We start from the raw sequence: 14777 nt of genomic DNA, 5'->3' as shown, positions 1-14777 counted from the left end.
TTTTAGTCAATTCATGTCCACGTGTATATGAACATTTAGGCGATAATGTGTTACAGTTTTTTCTACCTCTGTATTTTTGTGCATGTTTTTCCTGTAATTAATTTCTAATAGTTGTGATACTGATATGAACTCAGATGCTAAACGTGTCTAAAATTGCCTAAAAGTGTTTCAGTAGGTCTCATCAACTGACTACTACTAATAATAGTTCATTATCTTATGGTCCATAAATCATCTGAGTTGTAATAACAATAACAACGACGCTGAATTGTTGTGGTAATAAATCATCAGATGATAATACTTGCAAAACGCAAACATAATGTTTACTGAGGACTCTTGGAGTAGAATTATTAAGCTTATGGTCAATGCAGATGAAATTTCTATCTATGTTGAATTTAGTTTTTCAAAGAAGGAAGATTAGTATTAATTTCTTGTATGTTCCCCGTTTACTTTTATTTCTCTTTGTATTCATTCATGGATCCCCATTGCAATTTAAAGTGCCCAGAAAAATAAACAAGATCAATTCCTCAAGTTTTAATAAATTCTTATGATACCTCGACTTCATGCAGAATTTGGTTTCGGAACTTCTAAGTGAATAAAGTTATTCTATTATGGAAAAGAGTTTCAGGACGTCGCACTGAAGTAAATCTATGGCCAAAAGCACACAAAAAATAACCAAGTGAGGAGATGCCTCTACACCCTCCTGGAACATAAATGTTCCAAAATGGCAGCATAATAGTTTATGTGTTCATTAATTTAGTGAGATAAGGGATGTTGTTTTATATGCACAATGTTGGTTCTTTTATGCGACATGGCATTTCTGTTTACACTGATGGTCATAAATTAGTGTCCTAGGAATTTGAGTTAGTTGTGGGATTATATATATTTGGTGATCAGCAAAACTTGTATGACATGTAATGATCTAATTTCAATTCGAATTCGAATGATGAATTAGCTAAAGACTGTACAATTATTATATATCAATAGACAATACATTATGTATATGACTTTTGAAAGGGAAATGGGCTTAATCTTTACTATTCTATAAGATGCTATTGTAGACGTCCACACAAACAAGTGGTGCACGGTTCTGCCCCGCGGCGCCTGAATTCCTCCGGCGCCTGAAATCCCGCTTGCAGCGCCCGATTTCCTTCCCCTCCCAGAACCTTCCATCGACGCTACGTCGTGATCCCCTCCACCGGCCTGGATGGCACCCGACATCTCCACCCCCACGACCAGCAGGCCAGGCGTGGATCTCGCCCCGACGCCCGACGATGGCGCCCATGCTCCGCCCCCATACCCAGCGGGCAGCCACGGATCTCGCGGATCACGCCGGATCTGCCGCTTCCAATCTCTGCATCGCGTGGACGCCTTCCATGGAGTCTCTGTACGTATGCCAGCGCCCGTCCCTCACCCCTGATCTACCACTCCCAATATCTCCACCCCCACCGCGACGACAACGCGCAACCCCCGGCCACCGCGCTGCCAGCGCCCGTCCCTCACCCCGCACGCTGTGACCGGACTACCGCGCCTGGCCCCCACTCCAATGAGATTGCCGCCCCTCCCGCCCCGCTAGCCATGCCACCATAGATCCAGCTAGGGCGGCGTCATTGTGTTCAACCTTGTGCGAGAGAATGCAAAATCGTCGTCGGACTGATATTGACCAGAGGTTTCTCCGCCCAATTGCATCAGGTTTCGCTGCCATTTGCAGCGACTGTGCTCCAGTTCGATCGTTTGGGGGAAAAGGTGAGTCCTCCCATTTCCTCTCGATGCATGAGTTGACAAACATTTGGGAGAAACATCCCCTCTTTAATTCGAAAAATTCAACAAAGAATAGTTGTTGTTGTGAGCAGGGATTGTATCTGTTGAATCCTCGGGCTCCAGGGATGGTTCTCGACATGGACGGCTACGTAGACCCCTATGAGGAGCTCATGCCGAGGAAGACTCCGACAACCCTGACGAGGATGACTTAGATGCAGAGAGCAACTACAAGGATAAGTCGTTCGACCTCCTCAAGTCCGACAAGCACTGGGTGCGCAACCCGGATGACACCTTCTGTGGCCCCTTCTGCCCCTGCAAGAAGAGCAGGGGTACAAGAGCAAGGACCTCCTCCAGCACGCTCCGACGACATCGATGTCTCCAACAAGCATCGACATCACGGCTGCAAATGTATGCTTTACTTTCAGTCAAATCTCTGTGGGAACTAAACTATTGTATTTGCATAGACTTCACTGATATGTGCCTTTTTGAATATTTAGGTGGAGGTTATGTAATATCACCAGTCGATCAATGAGGACAATCAGTTTTAAAGCACATGTTTGCCAAGGCCTCTCCATTGTATGTATCTCAACTCTATTGTGCGCAGGCGAGCAATGGAATAAAAAAGCCTTACTATGTATCTCACCTCTATTGCTCTGCTTAGCCAAGGCCTCTCCGCTATATGTGCCTGGTATCCCTACCATTTTTGCCACTTCTACTTGGAGTAATACTAATAAAGTCACATATTTGAAGCCTACCAGTATTATCATAACATGGTTGTCTACTTGTGTATTACAACCACAATAATTAACCATATGGGTCGATAATGAGATATTCTTTTTTGAAACGATATAATGAGATATTCTTATCAGGGACTCTTGGAGTCAGGCATTTGCCATACTAAGAGTTTCGAATTTGCCAAAAAGGTTTAATTTGGTACAGATAACCCCATTGCTCCCGTTGAGTTAATGACATAGAAACTAAAATTAGTTTGAAAATCATGTACTACCAACACAAAAGAAATGAGAAAAAATAAAAAAAGAAGTGAACAATTGGGTTATCTGTCAAACTCAGAAGTTTTTTTTATCAAACAACACAAATTGAGTGTTCCATAAAAAATGTTTTCTCTGGTTTCAACTATCCACTTATCCAGCTTGTATTGAGTGTGCTTGCAACTCGAATTCCTTTCGATTCAGTTCCTGCGCGCCTGGCCACCGGGAACTTTAGTTGTTCATATGATCCAATTCAAGTATTTGTAGTTATATTGGTTATGTTGATCGCATAGTGCTGAGGCTATTTACGATCGTTTAGTGTGTTGAAGCTCTTAAATTTACGGTTCGGTGTAGAATCTCAATTAAATCGTTTTCTGTAATGTTCTGCTTGGAATATCAAAAGCTCATTTTTTCTATGTTGTGAATTAGGGTTTGCTTTGAAAGGTTTGAGTGGATCTTTGTTGATGGTGGTTGTGGTTTCTTGGTTGGATGGAATGTTACCCAGTTCAAGTGTTTTGCATCGTAATTTGGTTTTATTGCCTTAAGATTCTTCTAGTGTTTCCCTATTTGGTCAGTACACGGATGTGTTACTCATTTTTTCCCATCATCGCAAAATAGATGTTTGTCTTTCACTATGATTGCTTACCTTCCTAAAGTTATCTAATAATTTTTCCTTGTGCTATTAGCATTTAAAATTGCATTTCATTGTGCTTAAGGAAAGGTTTGCATTTGGAAGAATGGGATTTGATTGGTGATTTGTGGATCGTATGACTGGTGATTGGAGAAGCTAGAGTGCAACGACAAGGAGACAACGGAGAATAAGTATTTCACCCCAATCAAAGGTGAAGACTAGCATTCTCATGAAACACTGATAGACACACAGGTTTTCTTGCCACGGCAGATCATATGGATCAAACTCCAAAAATTCATGGTAAAGGTTCATGTCATGCCATATGATCAGTAATTACTTGTTCCCCATTCAGATAGACCTATGCATAGACACACATGCTAAGAGATTGTGCAGTTTCTTTCACGTTGACACTTCAATATCTGACCTTATGTGTATTCTAGGTGGAGACTCCGATGATGAACATGATTGCTGGTGGAGCAGCTATAAGGCCTTTTGTTAATGACAAGCTATTTTATTTAGTTTCTGGAGTGTTAAATCATGGTTACCGGCAAGGTCTATTATTCTGGAGTGTTTTTTTATCAAGAGGAAATATTGATCCAAGTGGAGAAATCATGGTTTTGCATAGATTCTGCCCGGTAAAGTCTTGACCTTGTTGTGTTATATCAGACCGAATCTCACCAATATCCACACCAGATCTAAATGGGACATTTGAAAATTGTCGTGCCCCCTAAAAAAAAGGAAAATCCATGGTCTGTGCTTCAGGTACCATATGCAAACTTGGGCTGACCAATGTTTAGTGATTGTAGCAAGCTATTTAATTTAGACATTATATCTTTGAACTTTCTTATAGAAGTGCTTTGATCAACTACCATATTGAACATGTAAGCTGATGATTTATCTTACAACAGTGGAAACTTCATCTATTTGAGCTTGAAGAGGTGCTAACGACTGACCCTCTGACCAAGTATGTGTTTTATCAGGTAAGAGTCTTCTCTTCTCATATTGCAATCCAGCATAGATTCATGATGCTTCTTATTTCGCTTGCTATTGAAAGATAAAACGTGATGTAGTTTGTAGTATTCTACGATGTCACCCTGAAATGAATGTTTCTTGACCAATAAAGGAAATTAGGCTTTTGTATACTTTCACACTGGTTGCTGACCGCTCAAGTGTACACTTTTTTACTGGTAGCTGACTACTACAATTAAAATGTACACTTCTTTTACTTGTTCTGAGTTCCCCAACATTTTGTATCCTCTGATCTATTAGCTTCATAATGAATCTCATAAGCAATGTAAGATCTGGCGCGTGAAACATTTAGGCTACGTGTAATTAATTTCTTTTTATGTCTGAACTGATAGAATTTTAAATTGCTTGTGTAGATTTTTGAGCCTTCCTATTTATCTTTTCTTCTTAAAACCCATTATCATTGCTACCTTTATTTGATTTTCACTGCTTAATTACAGGACGAGAGCAAGAGTTGGCGAGTCCAAGCAGTCGTAGTTGCTCCTGATAGGTTCAATAGCTGGAAGGCTCTGCTAGAAAAGTGGAGGGGCATGAGAGACGAAAGACTTTTAGCAAAAACTGACTTCTAGCATTTTGTGTTTGTTCATATCAGTGGCTTCACTTTGGGCAACAAGACCTATCAGGGAGCATTGGAAATGGCAAGAGCTGCTCTGAAATTCTGATTCAACCACCACCTATAAGTAACAGACTTACCCATGTTGCCATAGTCTCAATAGAAGCACATGATGCAATTGCGACTTTGGTCCATGGTATCATTGACTTGTCGTAGCTGAAATTGATTCTTACATTTGATTTATATCATCCTTATCTTGCAGAATTGGTCATTTGATACTATTTTCTTGGATCTGTTAATGCATAGAATGTGATAATTTAGTATTAGAAAAGAAAATTGATGGAACTTATTAGGCCATCAGCCCTGCATATTTCTTTAGCACATGACACCCTTTCCCCCTAACGCATGTGGTGCAGGTCAAGCTGGACTTCCCGCACGAGGCTCGTGCTGACGTGGGTGTACAACTAGCTATAAAAGAGAGTTAAATTTCTTTTCAACATAACCTTTTTCGGTCTTTTGGCTAAAATCAAGTGTATTACCTTTTTTTATTAGTTTAATATCCAACGTGAACAATGTGTCCACTTTGATATTATTTTTTTGTGGAAGGGAACACCATAGATGCGCGCTACTGGACCCACATGTATCACCTAACCGTTGCGCTGCTGGTAGGATCTGACCGCTACCCTAACACATTACAAGCTTCAGTTTACAATCTTTAATTCAGCTTACAAGCTTCAATTTAGATTCAGGTTACAATCTCTAATGTACAATCTTCGGTTTACAAGCTTCACTTTACAATCTTTAAAATAGTCATTATGCACAACACCATTTTTTTCACATACTAATCCTACAGTACAAAGGTGCTTCCCTGAATCTTTGCAATAAATTGTCCATACTTCAAAATTTAGATGTACGAATATTACTTGCCATGTGCTATCTCAAATTAGAGGTCGATAGCATTTTTGCAGGCCATTTCAGTATGACAGGATACACATTGATGTGAGGGGATCACCTGCTCCCTCCGTTTCACATAGCATTTTTTAGCTGTTGCCACTGTGTATGTTACAGTCGAAGGCCATCTCTGTATGACAAGTCGTCATATGAATTATTGCTTTAAACTAAAACAACATGCATAGATTGAATTATGCTTTGCATTCTACTATGTAAAGATTTAATTGCTGCGAAAATTTTTATTGTTACAAGTATTCTTCCTTAAGCTGCTATTTTATTGTATAAAATGGACTATTTTGTGCTAATTTTTAGATTGATTTAGCTTTTTTGTATTTAAGTACTTTGTACATCTTCATGTTGAACTAATGCTTGAACTGCATTTGATAATAGTACTCAGAATTGATCTATTTCTTCCAGTGACTCAAGGATGTGGATGTCTTACTAGATGTTACTTGTTCTTATGAATGCGACCTTTCATTTGACTTAGTTTGTAATTCTATTCGTAGGTTATGCATGTTGCTTTTGGAGTGCTGTTACATGCCAGAAAGCAGGCAGAGGTTTGCCACTGTCATGTGCCTAATACTCATATATGGCCTTGTGTCTAAAGAGAACTCATCATTTTCTACAAAATTGCTATTTGGTTTTAGTTACATTGATAAGTTTTGTGTGCATTAACATGTGTATATTTTTCTTGATGACATCTGACATTTTCACGCGGTGCTTAATAAATAAGTCATTGAAGGGTATTCTTATCTAGGATGTTTGTTCTGTTGTCAAAAAACTTAACTTTTATGTGTGAAAATGTATATTTCAAATTTTTCATAGACATCCACATGTGATTAGCACCAAGTAATGTTTTCTTATTAATGATATTTCTGTCCTGTTTACATGCACCGTCACCAGTTTATTTGGTGAAATGTTTGAAGATATAATCTTTCAATTTAAACGATATATGGATGTCTATCAGTTGTTTAAGGAGATCACACAGCTTTTGACATTGGAGAACTTTAGGTAAAGAGTTGGCTAGACAGCCTTGTCTTTTTGTATGCATGATCTGTTGTCATGGATTTTAGCTGTTTCTAGCTTGCTCAACGAGTGATTTCTGCTCTTGCCTTGTTATTAGGAAAAATCAGCAGCTTTCTAAGTATGGTGTGCAAGAGCAATAATGCTTGTTGAGCCGAAGAAGCTGATTGAAGCTAATCCCTTGTTGCGTGACAAGCTACAATTTCCCAACTATGAAGAATTATAGGTGGGTTTGGATTGTTGAAATGAACTACTATAGGGATATTGACATGAAACAAATAGCAAGTGACCGATGCAAGATATTTACGTACTCTCAATTGTGTATTTAGGTATTAAAAAGTAGTTATCTTAAATATTTGTGAACTCAAGTGAATGTCCAGTTTGATAGCTATTACTGATTCTTTTGATGTGTTGTTTGTTTGATAGCTAGATTAAAATAACAAAATTTATGTATGGCTAGGTTCACAAATGAATTATGAAATCTTTTCTTATAACAATATAACACACATTTGTATATAAGTTATTGTGGTATTATATGTTTCCGTTGCAACGCACGGGCACTCACCTAGTCATTTCCTATAACCGATTTTGGTGTTTGACGTCCATCACAAACCACGTGGACTAACTAGTTTGCCTAATCATCATTTTATCTTAGGTGCATAAAGTTCAACATAAACCAAGAAAGAAGCTAAGTTGGGGAATCAACAAAGTATGGATCAAAGACTAGTATTGGTACTGCCAGTGGCGCACCGGACACTGTCCGGTGCCCAGGCCGAGGACCCCATCAACTAGCCGCTCTCGGGTTTTCCCTGGAGTCGCTCCGCTATAATTCACCGGAATGTCTGGTGTGCACCGAACATGTCCGATGAGCCAACGGAGCAACGGTCTGATGTGCCAACGGTCGACTGCAAAAGTGAACAGTGCATAGTCAGAAAACAGAGCAGCGAAATCAGAACGCACCGGACATGTCTGGTGTGCCACCGGACTGTCCGGTGCCGCTAGATGACATAAGAATCCAATGGTCAACCACTCCAAACCCAACGGTGTGCTGACGTGGCACGCACCGGACAGTGAACAGTGCCCTGTCCGGTGCACCATCGGACTATCCGGTGCGCCATCGACAGCAACGGCTAGAATAGTGGTTGGGGCTATAAATACCCCCAACCACCTCCATTCAAGCCATCCAAGTTTTCTGAACTTCACATTCATTGCAAGAGCAAAGGCAAACACTCCAAAGACTGTTGGGCGAAGGCGAAGACGCTACCCTTCGCTCCAGGCCTTCGCCACCTCGCTGCACCATCAGAGGCAAGATGACGACATGAACCACCCTCCGCCCTCCTCACCGCAAGACGAAGGCCTACGACGAAGGCCTACGACAAAGTCTTCTCGTCCCGCGTCCTCACCCAACCTAGAGGCCCACGTGGGATTCGGCCCATTGTAACAGGCCCCGCACGGAGAAGCGTGTTACGGGCCTGATTTGTAATAGCTTTTCTGTAATGACAGTCTGTAACCCTCCCTTATGGGAATATTCTGGGGATAATCCAGGTGCCTGAGGGCATAAACGTCCTTACATCAAGACATTGGGCACTCGGGCACCTATAAATACCCCCATACAGTGCCCTTGAAAGGCTAGATTAACAGAGCTATTGCCATCCCGAATCAAAACCTTGTTAGCACTCTCTCCACTTCCCCGTTAGATCAACTTGCACAGGAGAGCAAGTTCCAACATTTGGCGCCCACCGTTCGTGCTACGACAAACCACCCGCGATGGCACCCAAGAGAGCTAGCTCGAAGGCAGCCCCATTCGTTGACGAAGCAGCGAAGGCAGCGCTGCTAGCCGAGAAAAAGGGCAAGGCCCTTGCAGACACCACCCACCAAGAAGCCTGCGAAGACGACGCCGTCAGCAAGAGACAGCGCAACGATCAACCAACTCCCGAAGGCAGCCTCCGCACCTGCAGCTCCGGAGGACAGCCACAGAAACCACCCTCAGGCTTCGCTCCACTAGAGGGCGAGGACGCCACAGAGGACGGTGAAGTCATCGGCATTTCAGCAGAAGAACAGCTACAACTGTGGGCCCTGCGCATCAAGAACTGCAACCTCCAGAAGCAGAAAGAAATCCTCGAGGCCAAGCGCCAACGCGTCTCCGTGCAGGCTAAGGTGCGCCAGATGATACGCGACGAGGAGCAGAGGGCTCAGGAACTCGAGCAAGTGATTATGCTCATGCAGCGCGAAGGCCAACATGATCTGCAGCACGGCCCGCCCCTCCAACAGCGCGCGCAAGTCGGAGACCTATTCATTCCTCAGTGCGGACCCTTCATCCCGCACGCCGCAGCATTCCAAGGCATCAACTACCTTGATGAGCGGAGCCCTTTGGCGCCGCAACTGCAAGTGTCACCATGGCCCGCCAACTTCAGGGTAGGGACCTACCCCAAGTACAACGACAGCACCGATCCAGCACAGTACATCATGAGCTATCAAGTCGCGGTCGCATCATCCGGAGGGGACGACGCCACAATGGCCAACTCCTTCATCATCGCCCTCGAGGGTCCGGCCTTGACCTGGTACACCAGGTTGCCCCCATTGTCCATCGACTCCTGGAGAAGTCTTCGGGACAAATTTCTGCTCAACTTCCAAGGGTACCGCCCAGACACCGATGCCTTGGCCGAACTGTCACTCTGCAAGCAGCAGGAGAAAGAAACCCTGCGGGAGTACTACCGCAAGTTCTTAACTCTCAAGTCACAACTGCCCTCGGTCGACGACCAAATTGCCATACACTACACCATCAGTGGCCTTCAGGCTGGCGTCCTGTACAGTCACTGCATCAGGGACCCACCCAAAAACCTCCAAGAACTCTATCAGTTGTTTGAAAAGTATGCTAGATCCGAAGAGATCCACCAGCGCAAGGTCGAGTCTCAACGAAAGCCCAAGGACCCTCCGCAGTCCAGCCGAACATGGACAAGACCTTCGCAGTCAGACTCCGGTCAGGACAACCGCAGTCAGCAGCAGGTGCATAATATTGCCAACCAGCACCCCACCGACGAAGCCCCTCGCTGTCAAGATTATCCCCCCAGGGCCACGGCAATGGCACGCGTGGTCGGGCCCGAGGACGGGCGCAGCAGCCGTGCAGATTTTACTGCCTGTTTCACGGCGAAGACTGCGCGCACCCAACGAGGGATTGCCCGGAAACGAAGGCCACCAGGGACAGGATGTCTCGGGCACAACCCGCCGACAACCCAAGAGTTGTCGCGCACACATATCAACACCACCCCCACAACCATACAACCACGGCCCCGCCCAGCATCTACCCAACCACATATACCAACACCACCAGGAGGTAGAAGTCGTACCACCCCCACTTCCGCCTCCGCACCCGCATCAACCAAACATCCACCACCAAAATCACCCCAAGCACCAAAACAGGAATACTTCGCTGATCAGCCGTATCGCGGAGTCATCCACATGATCACTGGAGGGTCCAGCGTCGACTTTGACACAAAGCGACAAAAGAGGGACCACTACCGAAGCATCAACCACGTCGCCATCACCGGCCCAGTCGTACAAACGAAGTGGTCCCATGTGCCACTGACCTTCGACGCTAGAGATGTTGACCTACGCAGCGCACCCCACATTGACGCCATGGTAATCAACTGCAGTGTGGCAGGCTAGGACCTGCACAAAGTCTTAGTTAACAACGGCAGCCAGGCGGATATCATCTTCCTCCACGCCTTTGACCGCATGGGCATCAACCACAGTTTACTCAAGCCTTCGGACAATCCCCTATATGGTTTCGGTGGCAAGGGCACCTTCCCTGTGGGTAAGATAGAGCTACCCTTGTCCTTCGGCGTAGCGCCCAATGCGCGAAGCGAACAGGTCACCTTTGACATCGTTGACATGGTCTACCCCTACAACGCCATAATGGGTCGGAGCTCTATCAACAAATTTGAAGCAGCCATCCACGGATTATACCTCTGCATGAAAATTCCTGGTCCGCAAGGCGTAATAATGGTGTACGGAAACCAGCAGACTGCGCGTAACATCGAGAGAGACTTCGTTCCCGGTCAACGGAGCGTACACTGCCTTACGACGCAGCGCGAAGTCCTCGAGGCTACTCGCCTAGCCGCCAACGAGCATGAAAAGGCACAGCTGCAGAGCAATGACGGAACGAAGACAGTTCCCCTTGACCCAGCAACGCCCAAGCAAACGGTCATCATAAGCGAAGACCTGACTTCGCAAGACGAGGAGAAACTCATCTCCTGTCTCTCCAGAGATAAGGACGTCTTCGCCTGGTCCGCCCTTGACCTGGTCGGAGTCAGTCGCACCGTCATCGAGCACAGTCTGGGCATCAATCCTTCGGTGCGCCCAAAAAAGCAGCGGTTACATAAAATGTCCGATGAAATAACAGAAGCCGCCAAAGCCGAAGTACACCGCCTGCTGGAGGCCAATTTCATCGAGCCAGTCGCCTACCCTACGTGGCTCGCCAACGTAGTCATGGTGCAAAAGAAGAGCGGCAAGTGGCGGATGTGCATCGGCTTCACCAGTCCCAACAAGGCCTGCCCCAAAGATAATTTCCCGCTACCACGGATCGACAAGATCATCGATAGCGCGGCCAGATGCGAAGTCATATCGCTCCTCGGCTGCTTCTCTGGCTACCACCAAATATATATGAAGGAGGAGGACAAGGCCAGTACCAGTTTCATTACACCCTTCGGCACGTATTGCTTCATCAGGATGCCGGAGGGACTCAAGAACGCTGGGTCAACCTTCTCTCGCCTCACCAAAACAGTGCTCGAGAGCCAAGTAGGCCGGAACATCTTCATGTATGTGGATGACATAGTCGTCGCCAACAAAAATAAGGCGGATCACCTGGCCGACCTCACAGAGACATTCACAAACATGAGGGACGCACGACTTCGCCTCAACCCCGAGAAGTGCGTCTTCGGGGTCCGCCAGGGGAAGATACTGGGCTACCTGGTGTCGCACCGCGGGATCGAGGCCAACCTGACCAAGATTCATGCAATAATCAACATGACACCCCCACAGTCAGCCAGGGATGTCCAGCGTATAACAGGCAGACTAGCCACTCTGAACAGATTCATCTCCAAGTCCGCCGAGCGGAGTCTACCTTTCCTCAAGACGCTGCGTGGCGCGAAAGACTTCGCGTGGGGACCAGAATAGGCGGTAGCCTTTGCATCACTCAAGCAGCACCTGTCAGACTTGGCTATTCTCACCAGTCCAGACCCTTCGCTGTCGCTGCTGCTCTACATCGCCGCCTCACCACATGCGGTCAGCGCAGCCCTAGTCCAAGAGCAAAACAGGGAGGGCACGACTCGGCAGTGTCCAGTCTACTACGTGTCCGAGGTCCTCTCGGCCTCCAAGTGTAACATGACCGAGTTGGAAAAATCTCCTACGCAGTTGTCATGGCCTCACGCAAGCTGTGCCACTACTTCGAAGCATTCAAGGTGCGGGTCACCTCGGACAGGGGACTGGGAGAGCTGTTCCGCAACCCGAAGGCGTCTGTCTGGATCGCCAAATGGGCAGCCAAGCTCTCCGGTTACCATATCACCTTCGAACCCAGGACAACAATCAAGTCGCAAGTCCTGGCAGACTTCATTGTTGACTGGACAGGGCTAGCAACGCAGCAGGACGAGCCTGTAGAGAAAGTATGGACCATCCACTGTGACGGCGCATGGTGCCATGCGGGGGCAGGCGCAGCTGCAGTCATCACATCACCCACAGGGGTCAAACACAGATATGCAGCACGCCTCAGCTTTGCTTTGGAGTCCGACAGATGCACCAACAATGTAGCAGAATACGAAGCTATCAGCTTGGGTCTTCGCAAGCTAAGAGCGCTTCGTGTCACCACCTGCATAATCAAAACAGATTCCAAAGTGGTTGCCGACTAGGTCGAAAAAGAATATTCAGCAAAAGACCCCGCACTCATGCAGTATCTCACGGCTGTTCGCAGTCTTGAGAGACAATTTATGGGCTTTACATTGCAGCATGTGGACCGAGCCAAGAACGAGGAAGCCGACGCATTGGCCAAAGCAGCCGCCAGAGGCGAAGCCTTGCCGTCTGACGTGTTCTACCACGTCATCCGCATGCCAGCCGTCCGCAGTCCAGAGGGTCTACAAATAACCAACGACACCGAGGGCCATCGCATAGTCAACCTCATCATGACCGAAGATTGGCGGGTCCCAATAACCCTGTTCCTGCAAGGATATTACCATCCAAGCGACGTCAACGAGGCCAAGCGCCTCAAGCACCGAAGCCGGGACTTCGCAATCATTGAGGGCCAACTATACAAGAAGGGGGTCAGTCAACCCATGCTTAAATGCGTCACCGAAGCTGAAGGCATCCAGATCCTACGCGAAGTCCACAGCGGAACTTGTGGCTCTCACTCGGGGCCTAGGGCCCTCGCTGCTAAGGTGATCCGTCAAGGGTTCTACTAGCCCGCTTTAATCTGTGCCGCGAATCAGGTCATGAGGTCGTGCGAAGCCTGCCGAAAGTTTTCTCCCTGATCGAGCAACCCTTCGCAATTCACAAAGCTGATCGCCCACACATGACCACTTCAACACTGGGGGCTGGACATTGTTGGGCCACTACCCACGGCTCAAGGGAACCTCAAGTTCACCTTCATCGCCGTCGAGTATTTTACCAAGTGGATCGAGGCAAGGGCAGTATCCACAATAATGTCGAAGACTGCCCAGAAATTCTTCTGGCAAAACATTGTTTGCCGATTCGGAGTCCCATCCGAGCTCACAGTCGACAATGGCAAACAGTTTGGCAGCTAGGATTTTAGGGACTTCTGCTTCTCCATCGGCACCAAGCTTGCCTTCGCCTCAGTATATCACCCGCAATCTAACGGCGTCGTCGAGCGCGCCAACGGCAAGATTTTCACTGCTATCAAGAAGAGGCTTCTCGACGACAGGAAGGGTAAATGGGCCGACCAGCTACCTGAAGTAGTCTGGGCACTCAACACAACCGAATGCCGGGCAACTGGATTCACTCCTTTTCGACTACTATATGGATTAGAGGCCATGACCCCGCAAGAAATAAAGCATGGGTCACCTCGAACAAGTGCATCAGCCGTCCCTGATGTCGACGAACCTATGTCCAAAGACCTCATCGACGGAGACCGCGTCTTTGCCCTGTAGGCCCTCAACAAATACCAAGCTCAAACGAAGGCCTGGCGCGACCACGCAGTCGTCCCAAGAGAATTTAACGAAGGAGACCTCGTACTCGTCTGAACCACCCGGATAGAGTCACAGGGCAAGCTGGAGCCAAAGTGGGAAGGTCCATTCATCGTCAAGTCAAAGGCGTCCCCCAGCGCATACAGGCTAACAACGCCATCCGACGAAGACCTAGACCATTCCTGGAATATTGACAATCTACGCAAATTTTTTGTCTAAGTCTTCAGGGCCTGCGCGCCCTTGTAATTCACCAAACAACATTATTCAGACCCGCACTCTTTTCCTCCTGGGGGGTGAGATTTTTAATGAGGCGGAGCCATGTAATATATTTGCAAAAATCCCCCGCAAAAACTAAGATGCAACATGTCGAAAAAGACCGCATCAACGGTCTTCGGCATTCGACCACTCCGAAATCACCGCGAGAGGCAGTGCAGACTACCCTCGCGTGCGACACTCCGCGCAAAAGTCGCCTAAGGGTGCAGCCGGAACAACACAACAAGTGCGTTAATCAGTCTTTTATTCAAAAGATACTCCGCGCAAAAGTCGCCTAAGGGTGCAGCCGGAATAGCTCAACAAGAGTGTTATTCCAAGTCTTTTCTTCAAAAGACACTCCACGCAAAAGTCGCCTAAGGGTGCAGCCGGAATAGCTCAACAAG

General features: G+C 46.6%; 1 long non-coding RNA gene and 1 pseudogene across 1 annotated transcript; both read left to right on the top strand.

Annotated features, from left to right (window-relative positions):
- The first annotated feature begins 1169 nt into the window (after positions 1–1169).
- LOC118472032 (uncharacterized) lies at positions 1170–7299 on the top strand. Its single transcript, XR_004849496.1, has 7 exons — positions 1170–1743; positions 1851–2166; positions 2256–3678; positions 3819–4140; positions 4287–4358; positions 4845–6919; positions 7032–7299. It is a non-coding gene; the product is annotated as an uncharacterized lncRNA (long non-coding RNA).
- On the top strand, positions 5458–5642 carry LOC111589488 (uncharacterized; annotated as a pseudogene).
- Positions 7300–14777: the final 7478 nt, after the last annotated feature.

Source organism: Zea mays, chromosome 5 (genome assembly GCF_902167145.1).
Source record: "Zea mays cultivar B73 chromosome 5, Zm-B73-REFERENCE-NAM-5.0, whole genome shotgun sequence".
Lineage (NCBI taxonomy): Eukaryota > Viridiplantae > Streptophyta > Magnoliopsida > Poales > Poaceae > Zea > Zea mays.
This window is presented reverse-complemented; position numbering and strand designations above follow the sequence as displayed.